Source organism: Sapajus apella, unplaced genomic scaffold, assembly GCF_009761245.1.
Source record: "Sapajus apella isolate SASKATOON/1434 unplaced genomic scaffold, GSC_monkey_1.0 scaffold41, whole genome shotgun sequence".
Taxonomy (NCBI): Eukaryota; Metazoa; Chordata; class Mammalia; order Primates; family Cebidae; genus Sapajus; species Sapajus apella.
The window spans coordinates 7352412-7368443 of NW_022436981.1; positions in this window are offsets into that span (position 1 = coordinate 7352412).

The following is a 16032-nucleotide window of genomic DNA, read 5'->3' on the forward strand; positions in this document are numbered from 1 at the left end:
ACAAAAAACCCAAACAAGCAAAACCAGACAACTCTAACTTTCAATCTCTGTGGGAGGGTGGAAGCCCAACTTCTCAAAGTGCCAATCAGCAAACATTTATGACATAAGCACATTGACCAATGTCCCTTTTAACATTCTCACCTTAATGCTTAAAATGTTCCCACCTTTTGTTTCAAAGAATTGGAGTTTAATCTCTCTCCCCCGTTGCAATCCTTTTTTTGTCTTGTTTGGTTTGTTTGTTTTTGTTTTTGGAGACGGTCTTGCTCTGTTATCCAGGCTGGAGGGCAGTGATGCAGTCTTGACTCACTGCAACCCAACCTCTGCCTCCTGGTTAAAGCGATTCTCCTGCCTCAGCCTCCTGAGTAGCTGAGAGTACAAGTGCATGCTACCACACCAGAATATTTTATTTATTTATTTAATTTTCAGTAGAGACGGTTTCGTCATGTTGTGCAGGCTGGCCTTAAATGATCCACTTGCCTTGGCCTCCCAACATGCTAGAATAACAGGCTTGAGCCGCCACATCTGACCTCTAATGCAGTAGTCTTGAATAAAGTTTTCCTTGCTTGTTTAACTCTGACCCATGCAATTATACTTAATAATAGCGGGAAGAGAAAGACTTTAGTTGTGCTCTGCTCGGAGCATATTGGCATGCAGGAGCTGGAGGCAGGTCATCTAGAAGGACAGCTTCTTATATGATTGGTTTAGGGCTTTCTCAGGTGGGCTCTGAGTTGGGGAGGGGGAAGAGAAGCTGGCAGTCCCTGACCAACTCCTGACCTTTTAAGCTGATTACTCCAGAGGCTGTGGTTTGACTTCTCAGGTTAGTTCCTTGTCACAAAACTTGTAGGTTGGCATTCTGTAATAAGTGATACCAACTTCATAAGAATTTTTCTAGGATTAAGTTGAATAAAAAATTCTTAGGACAGCGTCTGGCATATGGTAAATACTCAAAATTAGCTATGATGATTATTATAATTAGCAGTAGTGTGTTATTGTTCAGTTTACTTTTCATTCTAATTAGGCTTTAGTCTTTAATGACAAAGAGCAGAAGACATACAACACACTCACAAAATCAAATCCAAACCAGTGGTTTTTACTAAGACTCTTTTCTGTCTTTTTTCATATTTTACCATATATGATCTGGTCATTGTCCATATATATATTCAGTCTTTCATTTGTGTTAGACCAATCCTAACACAAGAGTTAGAAACTAAAAAACCCCAGTCATAAAATTCTGGAAGATTTAGTCACAGATTTGTTTTAAAGAGATAATCACATTATACCTGTTTATTAGAAACATCCGGAATGCAGACTTGCAAGTAGTTTTTTTTTTTTTTTTTTTTTTTTTTTTTATGGGGGTGAAATATGCTTTGGCATAGTTTAATCCTGACTGTTGACATCCAAAATGTTATGTAATGGATCAGTGCCAACTACTGAAAGCAAAGTCAAGTCTGTGTTAAGTCCACCTAGGCATGGGGTATTACCTAATGACCACTGGCATTACAGCATACATAAGCATTACTTTAACACTGCATGACTTGTCTCTGACCCAAACCCCTGAGTATTAAATTGGACCATCCTTAGGCCATTTTCTACGTCCAAAACATCTTGTGACTTTGAGCTTATTTGGAAAGACCATGAGGTCCACGAAAAAGTGGGCACAATTTGATATCTTGAATTCAACTTACCTGGGAGAGGAATAAGGAGGTATAAGGGGCACCAGATAATGTTTAACAAAGCTAGGTAACTTTCAGGGAGGACTTTGGAATGCAGTCAGCTTCTGTAAGAATTCTCTAACTGGTGTCCCTATGTCAAAGAAAAGTCCTAAGCCTGCCGGTTGACTTTCCGAGCCAGGCTGGGATAATGTTGTCCCAGGCCCCTGAGGTTATAGGATTTATGCTACAGTCTTTCTATCCTAACTGGGTGGAATAATATACAAAGTTACAAAGGCAATAACCTTTTTTTTTTTTTTTTAAATTTTTTCTTTCTTTTTTTTTTTTTTTTTTTAAGATGGGGTTTCACCATGATGGCCAGGCTGGTCTTGAACTCCTTACCTCAGGTGATTCACCCACCTCAGCCTCCCAAAGTGCTAGGATTACGGGTGTGAGCCACCATGCCCAGCCTGCAATAACCTTATATTAGAAATTGGTCAGGCCGGGTGCTGTGTCTCATGCCTGTAATCCCAGAGCTTTGGGAGGCTGAGGCGGGTGGATCACCTGAGGTCTGGAGTTCAAAATCAGCCTGACCAACATAGTGAAAACCCATCTCTACTAAAAATACAAAAAAATTATCTGGATGTGGTGGTCCACACCTCTAATCCCAGCTACTCGGGAGGCTGAGGCAGGAGAATCGCTTGAACCCTGGAGGCAGAGGTTGCAGTGAGCTGAGATTGTACCACTGCACCCCAGCCTGGGCAACAGAGCGAGACTCCATGAGAAAGAGAGAGAGAGAGAGAGAGAGAGAGAGAAAGGAAGGAAGAAATAAAAAAAAGGGAGGGAGGGAGGAAGGAAGGAGGGAAGGAAGGAAGCAAGGAAGGGAGGGAGGAAGGAAGGAAGGAAGGGAGGAAGGAAGGAGGGAAGGAAGGAAGGAAGGAAGGAAGGAAGGAAGGAAGGAAGGAAGGAAGGAATTGGTCATTTTTCTCCCCGGTTGGAGAGTGGAAGAAAGGGGATTCTCTGATCTCTGTTGAGTGGCATGCCAAGGACCAGGTGATGGGTAGAGTTTGCTCGGCAGAGAAAGAAAGAGAGAGAGAGGGAGGGAGGGAGGGAGGAAGGAAAGAAATTGGTCATTTTTCTCCCTGACTGGGATTCTGTTGGAGCGGAAGAAAGGGGATTCTCTGACTTCTACTGAGCGGCATGCCAAGGACCAGGCGATGGGTAGAGTTTGCTTGGCAGTAAAGAGTTAGCTGTGCATCATCGTTAGATATTTTAAAACAATGATAAAGCCAGAATAAACGTATTTCTGCTTTTTATTACTGTCATGTGCTTAGTGATAAAATGCTTCTATCTGAAAAAAAAATTATTGTTCTAAATTATAAAAAATTCTCATGATTATTGCTGAAATTTTAGCAAAGCAGATGCAATTTTCAAATTTGCACATTTTTATTTTTCTTCACCATTTTTTTCTGTGTGGAAGATCATTGAAAAGACTCTGTGTTGTCCTCCTAATATCTCTGCTTTTCTGTCACTGTCTGTCTCTCTCTCTGTCTCTGTCTCATACAAACACTCAACTAAATGCATTTATTTTGAGAGTAAATTTTTTTTTTTTTTTTTTTTGAAGACAGAGTCTCACTCTGTTGCCCAGGCTGGAGTTCAGTGGCACAATCTCAACTCACTGCAACCTCCACCTCCTCCTGGGTTCAAGCAATGCTTGTGCCTCAGCCTACCAGGTAGCTGGGATTACAGGTGCATGCTGCCAATCCTGGCTATTTTTTGCATTTTTAGTAGAGACAGGGTTTCACTATGTTGGCCAGGCTGGTCTCAAACTCCTGACCTCAGGTGATCTGCCCTCTTTGACCTCCCAAAGTGTTGGGATTACAGGCGAGAGCCAACGTCCCTGGCTGGGTTAAGAATCTTTAGCACTCACTTTGAATGTACCTTGTGCCTCCAATCCCTAAATATAAATACCTGCATTTCAAGAACAGATTTAACATAAACAATACCATAGCAAATGTAGTGTCTGAGGAATAGAACTTGAGTTACTTCAATCCTGCCATTCTATGTGGCTTATGATGTGTAAAATTTAAAATAAGGAAACAGCAAAATGTATTATTTTTGATAAGTGCAAATTTGTTTCACAGACAAATTGTTTTACTGGATATGAGTAATGTCTTTAATTGAAATTTATTCTTTAAAAAAAAAAATAGAGATGGGGTCTCGTTCTGTCACCCAGCCTGGAGTGTAGTGGCATCATCATAACTCACTGCAGCCTCAAACCCCTTGGATCAAGTGACCCTCCTACCTTAGCCTCCCAAGTAGCTGGACCTATAGGCATAAGCCACCATGCCTGGCTATTCCGTTTGTTGTTAATTAAAAAAAAACAACAACAACTAAGGAATGAATCAAGAAAATAAAGCATTACATGAGTGGTACAATTTAGTTGTTGTCTTAGTTGTTTCTTGCTATCATTTGGATCTGTGTCTGCGCCAAATCGCGTGTTGAATTGTAATCCCCAGTGTTAGAGATGGGGCTTGGTGGGAGGTGATTGAACCATGGGCATGGTTTCCCATGAATGGGTTAGCACCATCCCCTTGGTGCTGCTCTTCTGATGAGTGAGTGCTCACAAGATCTAGTCGGTTAAATGTGCATAGCACCTCCCTTCTCTCTCTCTTGCTCCTGCTCCCACTTTGCCGTCTGCCATGACTGAAAGCTTCCTGAGGCCTCCCCAGAAGCAGAAGCAACTATACTTCCAGTACAGCTTGCAGAAACATGAGCCAGTTAAAACACTTTTCTTTATAAATACCCAGTCTCAGGTATTTATAGCAGTGTGAGAATGAACTAATAGATTTCTTTTTTTTTTTTTTTTTTTTTGGGGTTCTTACTTTGTCTCCCATGCTAGAGTGCAGTGGCATTATCTCGGCTCACTGCAACCCCCGCCTCCCAGGTTCAAGCAATTCTCCCACCTCAGCCTCCTGAGTAGCTGGGATTACAGGCATCTGCCACCATGCCCAGCTAATTTCTATATTTTTAGTAGAGACAGGGTTTCACCATGTTGGCCAGGGTGGTCTAGAGCTCCTGACCTCAGGTGTTCCACTTGCCTCAGCCTCCCATTACAGGCATGAGCCACCATGCCCTTCCGAACTAATACATTTCTTTTGTGGACATTTCAGTTTTATTAAAGTTTACTTATCACTAACTTGACATTTACATGAAATATTATTGTATCAAACTGCAACCAAAAGAGTAAGGTTTTATTTGTTTTACTTTATGATTATTACTAAAAGTTATTTTCTCATATTGACGTTAAAAACTGATTGCTTGTGATAGCAGATATGCGAAGTACATCACTGCCAATATGTAGTCATAGAGTCCTAAATTTGGATGAAAGACAGGGTTGCAATTAAAATTAGATTTTTTTTTTTTTTTTTGAGACAGTGTCTTACTCTGTTGCCTGGGCTACAGTGCGGTGGCACAATCTCAGCTCACTGCAACCTCTGCCTCCTGGGCTCAAGTGATCCTCTCACTTCATCTCCCAAGCAGCTGATACTACAGGCTTGTGCCACCATGCCTGGCTAATTTTCGTATTTTTATTAGACAGGGTTTCACCATGTTGGCCAGGCTGGTGTTGAAGTCCTGACCTTAGGTGATCTGCCTGCCTCAGCCTACAGAGTAGCTGGGACCACAGATGCTATCACACTCCAGCTACATTTTTGTTGTTGTTGTTGTATTTTTAGTAGAGATGGGGTCTCACCATGTTGCCCAGGTTAGATTTCTTGATCTTTAATTAAAGCTGTTTCTATTCCCTGCAAGAGAAAGTAGTCCACTAATTCTGGGGTTTCCAACCCCTAGGCCACAGACTGGTATTGATCTGTGGCCTGCTAGGAATGAGGGCACACAGCAGGAGGTGAGCAGCAGGCAAGTGAGCAAGCTTCATCTGTCTTTATAGCTGCTCCTCATCACTCACATTACTGCCTGAGCTCTGCCTCCTGTCAAATTAGCGGCAGCATTGAATTCTCATCTAGGAGCATGAATCCTATTGTGAACTGTGCATGCAAGGGATCTAGGCTGCGTGCTCCTTTCGAGAATCTAATGCCTGCTGGTCTGAGGTGGAGCTGAGGTGGTGATGCTAGCACTGGGGAGCAGCTGCAAATACAGATTAGCATTAGCAGAGAGGGTTGACTGCACAGAGACCATAATAAATCAGTTGCCTGCAGACTCATCAAAACCCTATCAGTGAGTGGCAAGTGACAGTTAACCTGCATCTGGTAGCAGACTTTATAGTGGCAAGTGAGTTGTACTTCAAATGTAAGCTGCATCTGGTGGCCTTAAGTTTGTTTGAAATAATTTCAAATCTCCATATGTTCTGGATTAAAGTCAAGGTGGAATATCCTGAGATTGCCACAAAAGAAAGCGCTGAAAAGCCTGCTTCCGTTTTCAACATCTTAACTCTGTGAAGCAGGGATTTTTGCAGTGGCTGCAACCACCGTGAGATCAGAAAGTAGCCTGGACATATGGAACACACTTCCAGTGTCACCGTCTCCCATTGCTCCCAGATAGGACTGTTACAGGAAGCAAGCTCAGGGCTCCCAGTGTTTCTACATTACGGTGAGTTGTAGAATTATTTTATTGTGTATTACAATGTAATAATAAGATAAATAAAGTACACAAGAAATGTAATGTGCTTGAATTATCTCAAAGCCATCTCCTTCCAAACCCCTGGTTCATGGAAAAACTGTCTTCCACAAAACCAGTTCCTGGTGCCAAAAAGGTTGGGGACTGCAGCACTAATTAATTTTGACTTTGGATTCAGAATTAATTGATATATTACTGAACACCAATTGTGAACTAAGTGTAATTCAGAAAACGCAGCTACCCCTTAAATGTGTTCAAACAATGAACTAAGATGAGCAGCTTCCATTTTTTAAATTATTTATAGTTTCATTTAGCTCCACTGGGAAGTCAGGGAACCAGAGCATTTTTCAATGGACTTATCTAATTCACATTGCACACCTGCATCAAAACATCTCATGTACCCTATAAACATATACACTAACTATGTATTCACAAAAATTAAAAATACAAAATTAAAAAAAAATTAAAGACTTTATAGAACATACTGGTTGGGGATGACCAAGATCACCTAATGTTCTTCTCAGCTTAACTAAACTTTAGACAATTTTGGTTTTTGTTTTTTGGACTCTAAGCCCTGATCTCCCTTTAGAGCATTTACTTGGGAAAATTTTCATTTGTAAATGATTTCTCTCCTGCATTGAGACATAAATCTATTAAAAAGTTTGCTAGTTTTACAATCCAGAAATTTCTTTCTCAAGGGCTTATGAGACATCTTTTTGAAAAGCAATAATCAACGGATTAAACTTCCACAACTCCAGTCTCTGTGGGAGGGTAGGAGTCTGATTTCAATGTGAACCAATTAGCAAGCACAGATGACTTGGTTGCAGGGAAAAATATTTGTAAATTTAGGAGCCACACAATATTGTGGGCACATCCTACTGATCAAACTCTCCCTAACTCCCTTCAGTACTTTTTCACAACTCACCCTACTGCTTTAAAACCTTTTTCTCTTTATTTTAGCAGAGTTTCATTTAGACAATTCTGGCCTCACTCCCCTGTTGTAATACCCTTAAATAAAGTATTCTTCGTTTAATTTTATTCAGTGCAATTTTTCCTTTGGCAAGAATCAGCTAAGAGCAGGGGAGAAGGATTTATGTTGATAATGGGGAAGTATTTGATTTCATAAAGGCTAAAGACGCTTTGTGTCTCAAGGGAACTGACAATGATTCCTTTATTGTGCTGATAAGAGTCCCTTGCTCATACCTTCCCTGGGACTTCAGAGCATTGGAAACTGGGATGTGGGAGTCTTCAAGTTCCAATTTTGTTAGGAAAAGGAGTGAATACTTTTTTGTTGTTGTCAAGACAGAGTCTCACTCTGCCACCCAGGCTAGAGTGCAGTGGCCCAATCTCAGCTCACTGCAACCTCTGCCTTCCTGGTTCAAGCAATTCTCATGCCTCAGCCTCCAGAGTAGCTGGGATTACAGGTGCACATGACCAAGACTGGCTAATTTTTTTTTTTTTTTTTTTTTTTTTTTTTTGGTATTTTTAGTAGAGATGAACTCTTGCTATGTTGCCCAGGAAGGTCTTGAACTTCTGGACTCAAGTGATCTGCCCACCTTGGCCTCCAAAAGTGCTGGGATTACAGGCATGATCTCAGCAAGCTGGCTGTACTCCCAAACAATTCTCTGTTATTAACCATTGTTTTTTAGTTACTCACAGAATAAAACCAATGCCTCATGTTTAGTATGGTGTGATCCTCACTTAAGAGTTTAATTTTCTTCATTGCAGTTTTGTTCATTGCCATTTTGATGCTGTCCATGATCTCAGGAGAAAATGTTATAAAGCACCTTTCCCTCTCAAACACACATCAGTTATAGCTATTGACCGATGATAGAAGGACCAAACAGTTTCATGTTTGAAAGACAAAACCCTAAAGCACTAAGTGAAGGTTCTGTTTGTCAAATGTTTTGTTTATTTGTTGGACAGAGGATAGCAGTAGGGATGTTTCCACTATGGCAATTAAGCATAGGAACTCAATCTGAGGTGACGTGAGAACACTCTGTGACAGTGCAGCTAACTGCCTAAATAATCTCAAAGTGCTTGGCAGAATATTGTGGCTTGCAAAATGCAGGAAGGAGAGAAATCCATACTAAGGACAAGATAACAGTGAGAACTGAGACTCAAGCACATGTCTTATGAAGCACTGGTCAAGTGGTGAAGGCAATGTCCGGGCTAAGGTCCAGGTCCAGATGGGAGACTCCAGGGGGGGCAGGAAGGGGGGCTTCTGCAGGAGGCTGGTGAAAAACAGGAAAAATTCCATCTTGGCTAATGACTCACCAGCACACATCTGGTGACCTGGACTCAGACATCTTGGGGGGTTAGAAAACATATTGTCACAAAAATCTGAAAAACAATCTAGACAAAGATAAAAATGGTCCTTATGTAATTTCTTCTACTTTGGAATGTGTAGATCACCCATTTCACCTTCCCTGAGTCTCATGAGCTCTGTCTTCTAGTTTAAGCACTGGATATACATAATGAAGCACAAAAGCCAGGTTTGCTTTATGAGCTCCATGGAAAGACACACAGTAAAATGGTAATATTTAAATGTGAAAAATGTTATGACAAGTAAAGCCAAGTGTATCAGGAGAAAATAGTAAAGGTACCTAATGTGGCTTGGAGAATCAGGGAGGGCTCATGCTTTGTACAAGAGCTTTCTTTGTATCTAAACTCTCATACATAGGGTGAGAAGCTGGCCAGGCAAAGACAGGGAATATGAGGAAGGGATCATGATAGATTTGAGGGCTGAAAGAAATTTGACTCTGGCTAGGATATACAGCATGAACTAGGTTCTCAGCCTGAAGCCAGAGGAATGAGTAGAAACTAGATCATGGGACCTTGGAAATCAATGTTAAGAAGCTGCTGAAGCACCCTGAGGAAAGAGGCTTGACTAGTATTATTTTGAAACATGGATTATTTGGGAAATGTTAAGGTATCTAAAAGGGGGAATAAGTTAAAATTGAGAAAGGAAGCATTTCTAGGTAGGTTTTTATTAAAACAACTGAGGGCTTAATGATTCTATGTATATATTTCTTAAGACATTATGTTGAGAATGGTATTTTTCTTTCAGCTTAAATTTAATGAGCTTTGTGGTTGTTTTATAGAGCAAAAGTAGTATATTGTACTAAAATGTAGCAATATTAAAAGTTTCTACTTCTAGTCCTTCAGAAGACCTAACCAGGTCTTTTCATTCCTGCTCCCATAATCTGTAAATCCTAAACCTGCTGCTTGCTTTATGGTCAGCAAAATGTTGCAGATAATTTAGTTAGATTTCATGTTTTTGTTTCTTTAATTTGCAAGATAAGTGTGACAAGTGTACTGAAGACGTCAAAGCTCACAAAAATATTTAAAAGCAGATATTTTGGCTGGGTGTGGTGGCTCACACCTGTAATTTTAGCACTTTAGGAGGCGGAGGCAGGTGGATCACCTGAGATCAGTAGTTTGAGACCAACCTGTCCCACATGGTGAAACCCTGTCTCTACTAAAAATACAAAATTAGCCGGGCATGGTGGTTCATGCCTGAAATCTCAGGTATTCCAGAGGCTGAGACTGAGAAAGGAGAATTGCTTAGAAACTGGGAGGCGGAGGTCGCAGTGAGCCAAGATCACGCCACTGCACTTCACTTCAGCTTGGGTGACAGAGGGAGACTCTATCTCAAAAAAAAAAAAAAAAAAAAAAATAGGGGAAAGTATCCCAAATTACCACTTCCAAATTAGTATTATTTATATAGGACTTCCTGCAAATAGATTGACTCCAAAAATGAGAAACATTTTCTCACCACATCTGATAACAAAGCAAGCTTTTTGGGAAGTGAAAGGCTACAGATATTGCCTGGAAATGTTTGTTAAATAAAAGCTAACCATTCAACTCACAAATGTATGTTTAATGTCAACAAGATTCATATGTTTAATGTCAATGTCTCTCGAGCTTGGCTCTGAGACTGTTGCTCTCAAGGGGTGTGCTGTGTAATAGGTGAATCTTATAGTAAATAAGTAATTTATTTTGTTTGTTTGTTTTTTTGAGACAGAGTCTCACTTTTTTGCCCAGGCTGGAGCGCAGTGGCACAATCTTGGCTCACTACAACCTCTGCCTCCCAGGTTCAAGCAATTTTCCTGCCTTAGCCTCCTGAGTAGCTGGGATTACAGGTGTGTGCCACCACCCACAGCTGAATTTTTGTGTTTTAGTAGAGACAGGGTTTCATCATTTTGCCCAGGCTGGTCTTGAATTCTGAGCACAAGCAACTTTTTCACCTTAGCCTCCCAAAGTCCTAGGATTGCAGGTGTGAGCCGCCGTGCCTGGCTAAATAGGTATTATATTTTTTATCAGTATTGCAAGATAGAGTGCTGGGGTTGCCCATGGAAGGAATGCCTAATCTAGCTTTTTAGGTCAGATTTTCCCACCTGCCCAGAAATAAATGCATGACTGAGTGGTGTCATCTGACTGGATGATAGGTAAAGTAGCTTAGAGTGTGAATTATGTGCCCTATGTTTAGGCCTTATTCAGTTTCACTCCAGCCTGGGCAAGACCCTGATTCTCTCTCTCTCTATATATATATGTGTATATATATATAGTGTGTGTGTGTGTGTGTGTGTGTGTGTGTGTGTATATATATACGCACACAAAAATATACTTTTTTGCCTCTAATAAAGATAGGATTACTACTGAATTTTCTGGATTAAAACAGAAAACAAAAGGCCCAGTATAACTAGGGAAGTTTCAAATTCCTGAAGTAAACAGCAGAATCCTTTGAGAATAAGCCACTCTGCAAAAATCTGGACTATGGCTACTTGTCTCTTAGTACAGAGAAGCCTCCAGGCTCAGTTGTGTAAGAAACCAGAAGGAGCTTGTACACAATATTGATTAGAGCTCACGAGACAAAATAAGTAATTGTTGTTCACAGTAAAAAGGGAGTGTTAAGGAAAACATAATTCCTTATCTCTAAATACTAATAGCAGGAAGTCCAAGAATCTGGAAAAGAGTTTGGAAAAAAAAAAACTTTATGCATGAAAAAATTGTTTTTCCATGTCTTCTCTTATAAAATGATTGCTCAGTATTAGATGTTGTTAATGTGACTTCCAGACACCAATGCTTAGGTTTCTAGACTTTTTTTTTCAAAATATAAATCAAGAAATGTTGAGAGAAATTGAGTTTATAACACTGCAAATTATACACAGATTGTTTTTCATTTCTTTTAATTCTTGTTCCAGGTGTGATATTACATTTTTTACTTGAAAGTCATTAATACATGTAATATTTTCCCCTATATCTTTGTGTGTATGTGTGTGTGTAAAAATTAGACTGAATTGTACTTCATATCTTGTATTACTTAGTTATCAGTGAGTGAAGAAAGCCTTTTCTTGGGGTGGCTGCTGTTTATCCATCAATGAGTGGATATCTGGAATGAATGCTCAGCCATTATTTGTAGAAGTGGAAAGGCCAAAATCACAACCTGCTTATGGTGCAGCTTTGCTGCGACTCTCCTAGGAACAGGTAATTTATTTCAAGCTGTTAAGCTTCAGCCATTTATGGAGCAAATTCACTTAGTTTTCTGAATTTCAAATTTTATAATAATGAAAAGCTCTTTCCTTCCACCCACCTTCTCCAAAGAAATCCCTAAAAACAAAACAAAACAAACAAAACCAAAAAACACTTCTATTTACACATATTAACGCAGAACTTTTCTGGTTGGGGTGAAGTCGCTGCTGTTGTCTTTCTGCTTAACTTTCTCCTCAGCCTCCTGAGGTTCAATCCTAGCCTTAGGCAGAAGGAATCTTCAAAGATTCCCTAAGAAAATGTTGCTCTAGTGCCTAATGTCCCATAGCCAATTTAGAACCCGTGCTTTTTCCAATCTTCCACAGTTCTGAAGTTTAGTGCCATATGGAAAAGTACAAAACCTTAGCACAGTCTTAAGTCTCTCCAGGTTTTTCAAACCACCTTTCTCAAGTAAGATACATGACCCACTGAAAGGGGCAGGAACACTTCTCTCTTGATAAACTTTCCCTTAGAGTTGAGGAAATGCTCAGGATTAAAAGTGTCTGGTTTTTCCCACTGTCATTGATCCCGAGCTATGGAAGCCGACAAGATGATAACCTCAGTGCCCTGGAAATAAAGATGTTCATATTAGTGACAGGGACCAAAGTTCTGCCTAAAAAGGTCACTCTCTAAAAACATAGCATGATGTTGGTTGGCAATTCTTCAGAAGCAGGGTGTTCTGGAAGGAAAAGGAAGATGGGGAAGCAGAAAGGTGGCAGATCAACTTGAGGCTTAGTGTGGAATATTCACTTTCCTAACCACATTTTTATTCATGTGCTTACTAAAAAACTCAAGCCTTAGACTCAGAACTGAGAACAAATTCTTTCTTGGTCATGTAGTGGCTATGTGATAATAGCATGTCATTTACCTTTAGATAAACCCCACTTTCTATATTTGTATGATGAGAGTTAAATAGTCTTCATTTGGGACTGAGACTTAGAGGAAAGGATATGTATGAAAGAAATTGGCACAGCTCCTGGAAGGCTTGGGGGCTCAGTGAAGGTTGGCTCTTATCTCCAGTGACTATGATAATGGATATTAAATCAAAGAAGCCCATCAAAACATTCTCAAAAACAAGTTTTCCTGCTGCCAGAGCATGCTGCATACTGGGAAACAACTTTATACAAAAGAGAAAGTAATTTTAATTGTGATGTGAGAAAGAATATTCTGTGAACTAAAAAAAAATAAAATAAAATAATGATAAAAACCAAAATCTCTCCCTCTCTACTTCATTTTGGTTCATTACAGTTGCCTCTTTTTTTTCTTTTTTTTTCTCTTTTTTTTTTTTTTTTTTTTTTTGTATTTTTAATAGAGCTAGGGTTCACCATGATGGCCAGGCTGGTCTCAAACTCCTGGCCTCAAGTGATCCACCCACCTCAGCCTCCCAAAGTGCTGGGATTACAGGTGTGACCCACCATACCTGATCCTATAGTTGCCTCTTTTAGAAGACTTTGGAATACTGTGTTGGTGATCAGCTGTTTTACAACATGAATCTGTATAGTTTTTCAAATTACAAAAAGCAAACAACTGCTTTAAAATGTTCTGTTTTAAAATTTTAGGCTGAGTGTGATGGTGCACACCGGTAGTTCCAGCTACTCAGAAAGCTGAGGCACAGGGACTGCTTGAGTCCAGAAGTTCCAAGGCTAGCGGCCCTATGTTTGAAAATAATAATATTAATAAACTACTCTGTCTATGAATGATTCTTTGTATCTCGATATTGTACAGACTTTCCCCTCCTCATAGCAACTGTGCTAGTTGTTTCAATTTCACAAAAGAGATGATTGAAGCCAGGTGTGGTGGCTCACACCTATTATCCCAGCATTTTGGAAAGCCAAAGTGGGCAGATCACCTGCAGTCAGGAGTTTGAGACCAGCCCAGCCAACATGGCAAAGCCCTGTCTCTACTAAAAATACAAAAAATAGCTGGGTGTGGTGGTGTGCACCTGTAATCCCAGCTACTCGGGAGGCTGAAGCAGGAGAATCGCTTGAACCTGGGTGGCGGAGGTTGTAGTGAGCTGAGATCATGCTGCTGCACTCCAGCCTGGGTGACAGAGTAAGACTCCATCTCAAAAAAAAAAAAAAAAAGAAATGATTGAGGCTGAGTCTCAGTAGCAAAGTAAATCAGACCCCCTATACCCACCTTCCTTCCTTCCTTCCTTCCTTTCTTCCTTCCTTCCTTCCTTCCTTCCTTCCTTCCTTCCTTCCTTTCTTCCTTCCTTTCTTCCTGCCTTCCTGCCTTCCTTCTTTCCTTCCTTCCTTCCTTCCTTTCTTCCTGCCTTACTGCCTTCCTGCCTTCCTTCTTTCCTTCCTTCCTTCCTTCCTTCCTTGACCGGGTCTTGCTCCTGCCACTCAGGCTGGAGTGCAGTGGTGCAATCATGGCTCACTGCAGCCACAAACTCCTGAGCTCAAGCAATCCTCTTGCTTCAATCTCATGAATAGCTGAGACTATAAATGCATGTCACTACGTCTGGCTATATTTAAAGTTTTTTTTTTTTTTTTTTTTTTTAGAGACATGGTCTCGCTATGTTGCCCAGCCTGGTCTTGAACACCCAAGCTCAAGCGATCCTCTTGCCTTGACCTCCCAAAGTGCTAGGATTACAAGTGTGTGCCACTATACCTGGCCCCCTTTCTTTCTTTCTTTCTTTCTTTTTTTTTTTTTTTTGAGATGGAGTCTTGCTCTTTCATCAGGCTGGAGTGCAGTGGCGCAATCTCGGCTCACTGCAAACTCCACCTTCTGGATTCAAGTGATTCTTCCGCCTCACCTAATTTCTTTTTGTATTTTTAGTAGAGATGGGGTTTCACTGTGTTGGCCAGGATGGTCTCGATCTCTTGACCTCATGATCTGCCCTCCTCAGCCTCCCAAAGTGCTGGGATTACAGGTGTGAGCCACTGCACCTGGCCCCTGGCCCCCGGCCCCCGGCCCCCTTTCTAATACAATGCTCTATCTACCTCACAGCAAAGTCAATGGCTAGAACTACAATCCTGCCACCATTACTGTTTCTATGGTCTTTAAAAATTCTTTTGACATAGTTTGGATTTGCTTTTCTATTTCATTGCTAATCTGATTCATTCAGCCCAACAGTGTGCTTCATGTGTGCTGAGAAGAGAAGGCAGAGATGGATACAGTCTGTTTGTCCCCACAGAATAGGAAGCAATAGCGAGGGTAGGGGCCACATAACCAGTGATTTTGTGGATTCATGCAGAGGTGGGCCCAGAAGCAATGAACTAGGTATCAGGAAAAAAAATTAATACTACGGCATACTGTGTGACTTTATGCCAATTTCTGCCTTCAGTTTACCTTTAGAAAAGATCTACACGTAGTTCTTCTGCTTACTGGGGGAAATCAGAGGATGCATCTAGATATCCCAATATTAGGAAGCAGAGGGCATGAGAGTGTCTCTGTGAGAGGTCAGAAGTGAAGCCTGGAGGTAACCCTGGCAAGAAGGCTGTGTGGGGGAAAGCACAGGCTCTGAGAGGGGCACACCTCACCTGGGACTCCAGCTCCCTACAGACCAAACTTTCATTCCTGACACTTGCTGGAACGCTCTGGGCCCCGGTTCTCCCAACTATAACATAAAATGTAATACTGTCTTATAAAGTTTCACAGAATAATTATCATCTATTACATACACACGCATACATAGACACTTAGTTACTTTTGTTGAATGGTAGGGAAGGAGGCAGAGAGAGGAAAAGGGGAAGGAAGGGAGGGAGAGGGGAGGGAGGATGGGAGGAAGAGGCGAGGGAGGGAAAGGCAGGCCAGGATTGTCTTTGACAGTTTATCTCAGTGCTTCTGTGATTGTAAGCATCAGAAGTTCTCTCCCCTCACCTTCCCTTCTGAAGCCTTACCTCTGGAATGTAGTAATTTTTAAATATATTTGTAGTTGTTGCATGGGGTCAGCTTGTGGGTAAAACGTTAGCAAATCTTTGTACTTTGTGAATGACAGCATCTGTGTATGGCATTTGAGTTCCGTGTGCAAGTTGAGGCTGGGCTGATCCCACAACTTAGGTGATCTCATTGTAGACCTTTTCTGGTTAAAATGGAATTAGACTGTTTAGAGTCTGGGCTGGGAGTGGGTATGGGAACAGTCTTCCCCATTTTCTTTACTTGTGAAAATCAAATCCAGTGTTCTCCCAATTTTGGTTCATTTTTTCCCAGCACTGCTTCCACCCCTCAGCCTCTATTCCTAAGGCTCCCCTGGGAACCTGCACATCAT